Below are 10,270 nucleotides of genomic sequence, written 5' to 3'. Positions count from 1 at the left end.
TCTGAAGCAGTGAGTCTGATGTCTTCCTACTGCCTTGTGGTAGTAACTGTTTAATCTTGCTGGATCAAACTTGCTTGACTCCCCACACTTTGAGGCCAAGGAAGGTGCTGTTAAGAGCCAGGGTGAAGTCGTGCACAGCCAGCCTGCTTGCGAACACCAAACATGGACAAGATCTTTTGTAAGAATCCGAGTAGCTTCTGTCTATGCTTTCAATCTAGGTGACCCCACTAACATTAACAGGATTGATTTTGAGGTAGCTACACAGTTTTAAACATGCCATTAATGAACATTATGGGTGATTTATGGTGTAGCTGGTTAATACAGTTCAAGTAGCTGATTTTTTTCTCTTTTGATGAGGAGGAAAAAAAGAAAAATCAGCAAAATAAGAGCACATCTTCAGTTCACTTAGAAGTCAGCATCCAAGGTAAAGGAATTCTCTGTCGGACTGGACATCACTCCCATCCTCTGATACTCGCCTACTCTCTTCTCAAAGAAGTTAGTCTTCCGTTCCAGTGAAATATTCTCCATAAAGTCAAATGGATTTTCTACTCTGAAAACCTTGCTAAAACCCAGCTCCAGCATAAGTCTGTCTGCCACGAATTCGATGTACTGCTTCATCAAAGTGCAATTCATCCCAATGAGCTTCACTGGCAGGACCTCCGTGAGGAACTCCTGTTCTATCCTAACTGCATTGACGATTATTTCTTTGACTCTCTGCTCCAAAGGTTTGTGTAGCAGGTGTTTGAACATCAGGCAGGCAAAGTCACAGTGTAAACCCTCGTCTCTGCTAATAAGTCATTGGAAAATGTGAGGCCGGGCATCAGACCTCGTTTTTTGAGCCAGAATATCGACGCAAAAGAACCAGAAACGAAGATTCCTTCCACTGTGGCAAAGGCTACGACACGTTCTCCATACATAGCCTCTTTGTCCCCGATCCAGCACAAGGCCCAATCTGCCTTCTTCTTTACACAAGGCATTGTCTCAATAGCGTTGAAGAGAAATTCCCTTTCTTTGGAATCTTTAATGTAAGTGTCAATGAGGAGACTATACATTTCAGAATGGATGTTTTCCATGGCAATTTGGAAGCCATAGAAACAACGGGCTTCCGTAATCTGAACTTCTTGGCTAAACCGCTCCACCAAGTTTTCATTTACTATGCCATCACTTGCTGCAAAGAAAGCCAGAACATGCGAAATGAAATATCTCTCCTCAGGCTTCAGGGCTTCCCAGTGCTGAATGTCCTTGGAAAGGTCCACCTCCTCAGCTGTCCAAAAGGAAGCCTCAGCTTTCTTATACATCTGCCAAATATCATGGTATTCGATAGGAAAGATGACAAAGCGGCGGGGGTTTTCTTTCAGAAGTGGTTCATCCTCCACACTGGGGGCAGATAGCTTAGGGTTCTGTGGCTCGGCGGGCTCCTGGAAGATCCTCCTCGCGGTCTTGCTGGCCAGTACGCGGGTCCCGCTGAGGGACGGGGGAGTGTTCTCCTTGTCCGCCAGGCTGAGCCCCTTCATAGGCGAGAGCTGGAGGGGATGCTGCTGCTGTGGGTCAGCGATGGTGGCGAGCGGGACGCGGACGGAGAGCATGGCTGCGTACGGCTCGGCGAGGTGGGGTTGCGTGCAGGTTTTGGGTTGAGTCAGGATTTTAAGTTCTGTTTGGATTAAGAACAGAAGACAAGTAATGTTCTTCCATCTCACCCATCAGAACAAATCCATAGAAATCAGAAGTCTAGGATTGTCACTTTGAATCTTTATTTTTCTTTCTCCTCTTGGTTATCTTCTCCTTTCTCTCATGATTCAATATAAAACATTGTTAATGGGCAACTGGCCCTTTAATTTTTGTGCTCCTAAGATCCTTACACCTAAGAGTCATCAGATAGGGGACTAATTTTTCAAATGCTGATGAAATTGAAATATTTACATGCAAATTAAGGGGGAAAAACCACTGTGTTTTCAAAAAAGATTTTAAAAATAAATAATGGGATAGGTTTTCATGGAATATGACTTTGAAGTACCATGAAATACTTGTCTTAGTGATATTAGTCAGATGTGATCTCCAAACTCGCAAATAATACTATGCATTCTCTATCCTATCAGAATAATGAAAAAATGATCAACAAAAAGAACAAGAAAACTTGATGCTTGTAGGTATCTAAAAGACTGCCATGTCAACTTCAGTGTTTGTTCTGGATACATATCATGATCCAGAGGTGATGCAGATCGGGAATAATCTGTTAATGTGTTTGTACAATAGTTTTTATTTCTCTACTGACATACCCTATTTTTTCAATCATATATCCTTTAATTTTTCTGAATATTTGTAATAGCTGCCTTAAATTAATTGTCAGCTGAGTGCAACATTTAGGCCATCTTGGGACTGGTTTCTATAGACTGCATTTGCATAGACTATAGGTCACATTTCCTGTTTCTTCACAAGTCTGGCAATTTGTATTGCTTACTCTTTGTTTCATGAAAAGTTTTAGACCTTTTGGATTCTGTTACATTTTTGTACATTGGTTTGATCTTTTATTCAGCTCTGTTGAGGTATAATAGGCCAATAAAACTGTAATATATTTAAAGTGGAGAGAGTGATGATTTGATACAGAATACATTGTGAAAGAATTCCCACAATCAAGTTAATTAACACATCTATCACCTCACATACTTTTTTTATGAGAAGACTTAAGATCTACTTTCTACTTTCTTAGCAAATTTCAATTATACAACAGAGTATTATCAACTATAGTCACCATGCTATACATTAGATCCTCAGAACTTATTCATCTTATATCTCAAAGTTTGTACCCTTTTTTCAGCCTCTCAAATAGACTCTCATTTCTGCTGGGACCAGATCTCCAACTTCCTTCAGAATTGTTCAACCACAAGTATCCCTGTTCTTCTCTCAACTGGCCCATTCTCTGAGGAGATTCAGGGAGGCTTTCCTTGGATCTAAGCAGCCAAGCCCTCATTCAGGGACTCAGAGTGGACCCTTGCTTCCCCTGCTGCATAATTTCTTTTTTCAATGTCAAAATTTCTCAAATGCCAGTTGCTTCACCTCTCCTGAAAACTTTCCTCTGACCTCTCAGCTCCCTTGGAACAAGGCACTCTGCTTGGATTCCAGCTTGCTGTGCCACAGTTGGGGAATTGTTCCCAGAGAGGTAGATCTAATATAGGCTTACCTTGTGAGTTTCCCTATCTTAGGGATTCATCGTCTAAACACATGTTTTTGTATGTTTCACCCATTTTCACATATTTTTACAAAGTGAGCACTTCTGCACCAGGTGTATGTTATAAATGGGTGATTTTCTTCTGGAAAAAAAAATCCACAAATGGAGTACAAATATCAATAGTTTTCTATTTTTAAAGAAAACACATTTTTATTTCTGGCAGATCACTTTAGCCCATCGAGAATATACCATTTCCCACTTGAATTTCTTTTTGTAAGAGATGTTCATTTTTGTTTGCTGATTTTCATGAGTATCAACCAAATCTGGATTGTTTACCATGGATCTCTCACTTGTCCACACCTAAGTTCTGATTTTTGCCTCCAAATTTTCATAAGAATTTGGGAAATTCTTCTAAATCCTCTGACTCATGACTGTAATCTAAGGTAGGGGACATCGCAATAATCTGACTGGAAATTGAGCTGATTCAAAGCTGAGATTAACTCTTTGTGAAGGCTAGGTATTTGTTTAACCCTGCACCTCAGATGCACCCTCTCAGAGATTCCAAGCAAATATCGTGAGTGTTTGCTAGTTTCCTTCCACCTCACAAGGACCCAAGGTCCACTTCAGTTTATTCTAACGTGTGTAAGACTGTGAACACGTCTCCTCAGCATCTCTGCCTTTCCCTGGTTGTATTCAAATCAGCGAGTGGATCAGGGATAGTTGGAGCATAGAAGGTTGGGCTCAGGCCTTATGCCATGGTACTGACCCCTCAAGTTTTGGTTGCCTTGGTAACTCTTTAATGCCTTCAAACAGATTTTTAATATATATTTTATTTGATTTTCTTAGTTGTTTTCAGTAGGTTAATTGGTCTGTTTCAAGCTAATTTAACATAGCCAGAAGCATATATTGGGACATCTAACCCCTACTTCTTAAGTCCTAAGAATTTAAAGTGCATTTTCTTAGTTGGCCTTAAAGAAATTCTAGGTAAGCCAGGATTTTCTTTTTTAATTTCACCTTCAGTGTTTCAAATGTTTTCTGAAATTGAACTGACATTCCAATTTGAATATTTGAATATTAATTTGAATATTTATGAACTTGCTGATGTGCTAGTCTTATGGTTATGAAAAATACAGGATCTGGACACTGTTTGCAAGTGTCAAGATTCAGTCTTAAAAGACATTTTTCACCCACCTTCTTTGGGTTTTAGGGCATCAGTCAAATGAAACAAGTATCAGAGATACAGGTCTTGATAGGAAAATCTGGCAGCAATGGAAATAACTCTAAATCTAGGAGGTAATTATGAAGTGAAACTAAGAGATGGAAAATAGCATCAAAACTTCCAATAATGCATATAAGTACACAGGTATAGTTTTCTAATAAAGATAAAAGGGGCACACAAAATATCTACTTTACAAAACATGCTATATGATGCCCTGCAAGAACTATAGAATCACATTGGACATTTATTTGAATGGAATACTAGTTTGATTATAATTCATTCTTATTTTCTCTAGATATTCATTCTTTCTGAGAAATTTTTATTGTTTCTCCAGAATTAAGAAAAAAAAAAAAAAACTCTACTGCAAACTAGTGTATTATTGACAATTTCCTATAACACAGCAGTAAACATGAGCTTCAAATATGTAAACAATAATTTGTGTTTTCCTATCATAACCCTAAATAGAAAATGTACTTTCATGAATTAAAAGAGACAATGTCAACCAAAGTCAGTTCATGGACCTTTAAGATGCACATAATTACTGTAAGTGATTCGTTAAACATGCATGAATTGCAAGAATAGTCTTCAGGTTGAACAAATATTATGTCATCACATCTATATCTATATATGATAAATTATTTTAAATATGCATATTTATTTGAAAATATAGAAAAACTCACAGTAGCCCTTTCCTTTATGTAACATAGATTTTTATAAAAGAAAATTTAGAGATACTTAAATCAGGACATGGAAGGATATAGTCACCATCACAGTAATTACTTTACAATATTTAGCCTTTTTTTTTTTTTTTTAGCTTTGGGATTGTTTTCTTTTTTAATCCACCTTTCAAAGTCTGATAAGACGAAAAGGGGAAAATTTGAGCTGTTAGGTCTTTTGACATTAACTTGGACTTAAGATATTTGTAACAGTGAAAGGCTAACAAATGGATGCCGGAAAATAAAATAGTCATCTCAAAAAAACAAGCAGTTTTCCACTCTAAATGAGGTTGAATACTGTATGTACCAGAGTGTAGGTATTTTCTTGGATTCTAAAAAAACTGCATAAGAATAACTTATGTAAAATTTTTTGAAAAGCTACGATCAGAAAAGTATACTTTGTGGAACTGTAACAAATATCAACAATAATAAGGTAATGTAAAAGATTGCCTAAAATTGAGGTAGTGCTAAACCTTCCAAGATAACTTTTCTCTGAAAATTTTCTTTATTTAAAATGTATTAGATTACATTGAGTCTGCATGATATTTTATTTTCTATGGATATTGTATGTTCGCCTAATTACAGGAATTGTTCACAGTATATGAGGAGCCATGCTTCTAACATTTATGAAATTCATGCGGCCATATTCTCTATCTCATTATGAACAAAAGAATGTAAAGAAGTAGAGACATGGCTCTGCTGTCTTAGCTCCATATTGATATTACTTTTAATGTCTTATATTAATTATTAATTATGTATGGTTGAGTAATTCAGAACTTGAGGGATAAACTGAAGTCAGACTCTGCTGAGACTATTTTGGGGTCTTTTTGGCAAGACCAACTTGAGTCTTGGTGGGAGGCGTGGGGCTCCCCATGGTCAATCATCCTTGTAAAGAGACAATTCCAGGAGTGGTGATGCCAACACGTGGACAGAAATAAATTATATTAGGAATAAGGAAATTGTTTTATTACAAATTAAGCTGTTTGAATAGCTCTTGTAAAAATTTATGGAATAATTTACCAGCCAAAAAAGGAAGTAGTTAAATCTAAACATGCACATAGAGCAGAAAAGCTATACAAATTATTATTTGGAGTATTCCTGGGGCTGTTTACAGAGATAATCTTTAGGATAAGTGGGGGGACAGAAGAAGAAAAAGAAAAATGACAACACTTTATTCCCAGGGTTGGAACAAATAGCAAGACATGACACAGTAATCAGAATGTTAAGAGAAAAAATATATAAGCTTATTACTACTAAAGTTGATTAGAGAATGTAAGTTTTGATATACTGTTAATGGGGTTAATAATACAGAACTTTAATTTGAAGAGATTTATCTACTTAGTCACTTGCACAGCTATTTTACTCAGAGGTCAGAGGAGTCAGAATGCAACCCCATAACAAGAAGCAGATACAAATGAAAGCAGACCCTTGAGAGGGTTCACTTTGGCTCCTTTCTTAATTGTAGAGGCAGAGAGAAAATTAAATTGTTCTAATAATCCCCACGTATGGCCACAAGAGAAAAGTTGTAATACTCTCCCCACAGCAAAAACGTATGCATGGGGGAGGGGTGAATAGGTGTCCCCACCAAAAAACATTTTTTTATATTACATAAGGGTTTTTTGAGCCTGTCTCTGCCTATCAATAACTAATGCTGTGACTGGACCAATCTTGTGGTTCTTATTATGATTGCAAGATGACCTCAGCAATGACCATCAGGAAACTTTGAAAGAGACAAAGTTTATTGCTTAGAAGTCCTGGGAATTGTATGGCACCACTGGAGCCATACAGAGAGGTTGCTGAGAGAGAGGAAGCCTGGGGTTCTGCTTTTATGGGGTTGAGGGTGGAGGCTTAGGGATTTTCAGGCTCACTCTTTATTGGTGAATTTAAAACATAAAAGCAGCCCTGGCTCTTAGTCATGTGGCAGGCAAAGTTTTTATTAGAGATAGCCATCTTTGAAGTGGATGCCTCTTTGAAGTAGATGCCTAGGCAATCAAACCTTAAGTCAGACACTTGCAAAAAAAGAAAAAAAGAAAAAAGAAAAAGGAGCTGTCAGAGCTTACACTACAGTGGTGTTTCAGCACGGCCTAAATGATTACTCATTTCCAGGTAAACAGCAACCAGTGGGTATCGGGGTTCCGCTGACAGCTGAATTTAAGAAAGAGTATCACTGTCTTTAAATTTGGGGTTTGTTTCTTCTTTATTAATTGTTAGGTAATTGACCAATTCGTTTATATTTCAGTTGCAAGGGAATGAGTTATTGGAAAAGGAAATGGGTACATGCCTATTTAATTCAGCTACCAAAAAAAGGCATAATTGTTCAATTTATCATCCATTAGCTGGACTTGCTACCATCCTTCCATTGTTGTCCTCTGGAATTCAAGGTCTACAGAATTAAGGCCCATATATCCTCAAACTCCCCTTCTATAGCTTGTTTCTCCTTTTCTAACTGAAGTCTGGGTTTCAGGAAGAGTTATATTTTTCTTGAAGTCACTTGATGATAATTTTTTTTCTTTACTCATGTACCAGAGGGACTGTAGAAAATGCAGTATTTTCTTTGTTGTCATTATAACTCTAGATATTTCCTTTTCCCTTTTTTTTTTTTTTTTTTTTTTCCTTTTCCCTTTTGCCTTTTCTCTCAGAGGAATCCTAGATCGTTTGAAACACATGCCCTCAAACTCTCTCTTCCCCAGAACCCTCTTTTGGTTTTACCCTAATCTGTTTCCCAAATTGCAATTAAGAAGCCCAAATAAACTTTTTTTTAAAAAGAAATTTGCAGCCCTCTGAGTTTTTTTGGTTGACACGGAAGACATTGAAATCTTAGTAATGTCACATTTTATACAGATTATCTATACAACACTTCAGTCTTTAAATCCCTTAATCTCAATTTCCACAATTATGTCCGTCTACTACCCCATTTCAGCCACCCAGTTTCATGGCAGTGTCTTTAACCAGATCCTTTCCATAACTGCACCTCTTAAAATTTTTGATTTCAAAATTTCTAATTCTGTCCACAACCACTTATATTTTCACATAACTCATTTCCAATTTAGCAATTATTTAACACATTGTGTTTCCTTTAACTTGATGACCTCATTATTTTTCACTAAACTTCATGTCTACATATTCCTTTTTCCATACATATTCAACTTAAATTCTAAGTTCTATTGCTAAATTTACTATCTTCAGTTGAAGACAAAAGAGGGTGTTGGGATAATGGTTTGGAACCTCAAATGGGAGGAAGACAATTGACATGAAGATAGAAAAGCAAATGTTTGGTAAACAAATGTTTGCTGGGCCATACAGAGACAATGGAACACAGAGAGAAATTTTAATGAACAGACTTTGCTAGATTGCTCCCTGTCTACCACACCTACTTTATACTCTAGCTATCTATAATAATAGTTCCTTTCCTCAAACAGGTCCTCTGTCTAAATTCTTTTAGACAGTTAGGGGAGAGTTTAAAGTTTCTCCTGGAGTCTTTGGGCCTTAAAAATAATCAGTCTAAATTAATCCTCATGCCAAAGAGACACATTTTGAGGTGGCAAATTTTGCTCCCCTATACCATATTACTGTATCTGCTTCCAATGCATTCTGTCTTCTCTGCTCTTACAAGAGATAAAATTGATCTGTTCCGACCTAAATTCAATCCCTTTGCCAAGTCTTAGAGTCTTGCTATTGTGATGGAGTTTAGAAGTGTTTACCATATTTTCTATGTGCTAGCTTTCTTTCACAATCATCCTATAATTTGGAAGAAAACATACAACTAAATTGTGAATAAAAGTGATTTTGTGTCACATTTGGGCAAAGGCAGTTGAAAGTCAATATGCCCTCTCCATCTCTTTGTTTTCTTCCATAGTGATTTTAGGAGCCATGTTAGCTAGATGGTATAGTTACAAGATCATGTAGCCTCCATCAACCTGAGTCCCTGAATAACTGTTTGGAGCAGAAAGCCTGTCAATGCCTGACAGGGAAAAATTATCATATGAACCTACTGAGATTCTGGAAGGGTGACTGTTGAGGCAGCAGGTGTTAATTACTTTGACCAATACATGAATGCTGCAGGCATTCTTGTACTTATTCTTGTGTTTATTTCATCTTCACTCCTCTATCAACAGTCTCCTCTTTTCTATGTCATTTCAAAAGATTTACCGATACATTGTCTGTAAAGTAAAATAAAAATTAAAAATGAGGTAAATATTCCTACGATTTTACATTCTCTTTTGGGTGAAATATTCCTAAATTCACTGAAATATATTGATGTGGGGTAATAAAGACTAGTTACTGAAATGAGTACAGTAGAGGAAAAAGTGTCAAAATGAACTATGATAATTATCTCCAATTTGTAAACTTCCAAAAGTAGTCAAACTCTTATTTTATGTTATACTTGGTGCCTAAGAGAAAATAAAGACCTTGGTAAAATCTGAAAGTAAACAAACGTAATTAATTTCAATTTTTGTTGGATGTGTTGAAATATTTTTGTGTGTATAAAATATCACTAATGGAAATATTTAAATGTGGAAGAGGACTTGGAAATTGAAAATACAGTATGAAATGGAATCCTACATATTGTACCCTTGATATACACCAGTGTCCAGGAAAAGCACCATCCATTTCATTCTTAGAATGTTTTTGTATTTATGCTCTCCGATTTATGCTGTATAAACTGGAAATCATTGGTGGATAATTCACTTCTGCAATTTCACATGACCTATAAGATGTTAATAACGAAATTTCAATCCCTGTTTACCTGTCTCCATATACCAGTGTTTGTTTTAGTTTATCACAGAGCCATAGACAAGCAATTGCTGCCCAAGTTCTTACTGTCTCTAACTAAATAGAGAATGTTTAGGGAATTTGATAATTAACTCAAATTATTGTATGCCTCAAATTTGATAAAAATAAGTCTTCATTCATTCACAAGTAATTATTGTCCAACAGTGCATAGGTCAGTCATTATAAAGAAATGAGCAAGAGATGAATTCTATACTTAAAAAACTGAAATCAAGTGGATCTAAATATCTTTATCTACTATCTGTCTGTCTGTCTGTCTATAGAGAAACTATCAATCTATCTGAATGTACAGTATTCAGGAAAACAGAAACAGAAATGCATAGGCCCTAAGGTGGTACTTTGCTTTTTCTCAGGCACAACATGTTAGGGAAGTGTGCA

At 36.5% G+C, this 10,270-nt stretch overlaps 1 pseudogene; it reads right to left on the bottom strand.

Annotated features, from left to right (window-relative positions):
- Nucleotides 1-381: 381 nt before the first annotated feature.
- LOC133076444 (ribonucleoside-diphosphate reductase subunit M2-like) lies at nt 382-1,586 on the bottom strand (annotated as a pseudogene).
- Nucleotides 1,587-10,270: the final 8,684 nt, after the last annotated feature.

Source organism: Eubalaena glacialis, chromosome 16 (assembly GCF_028564815.1).
Source record: "Eubalaena glacialis isolate mEubGla1 chromosome 16, mEubGla1.1.hap2.+ XY, whole genome shotgun sequence".
NCBI classification, from domain to species: domain Eukaryota; kingdom Metazoa; phylum Chordata; class Mammalia; order Artiodactyla; family Balaenidae; genus Eubalaena; species Eubalaena glacialis.
Note: the sequence above shows the minus strand (reverse complement) of the source record. Positions and strands in the feature narration are given on the sequence as shown.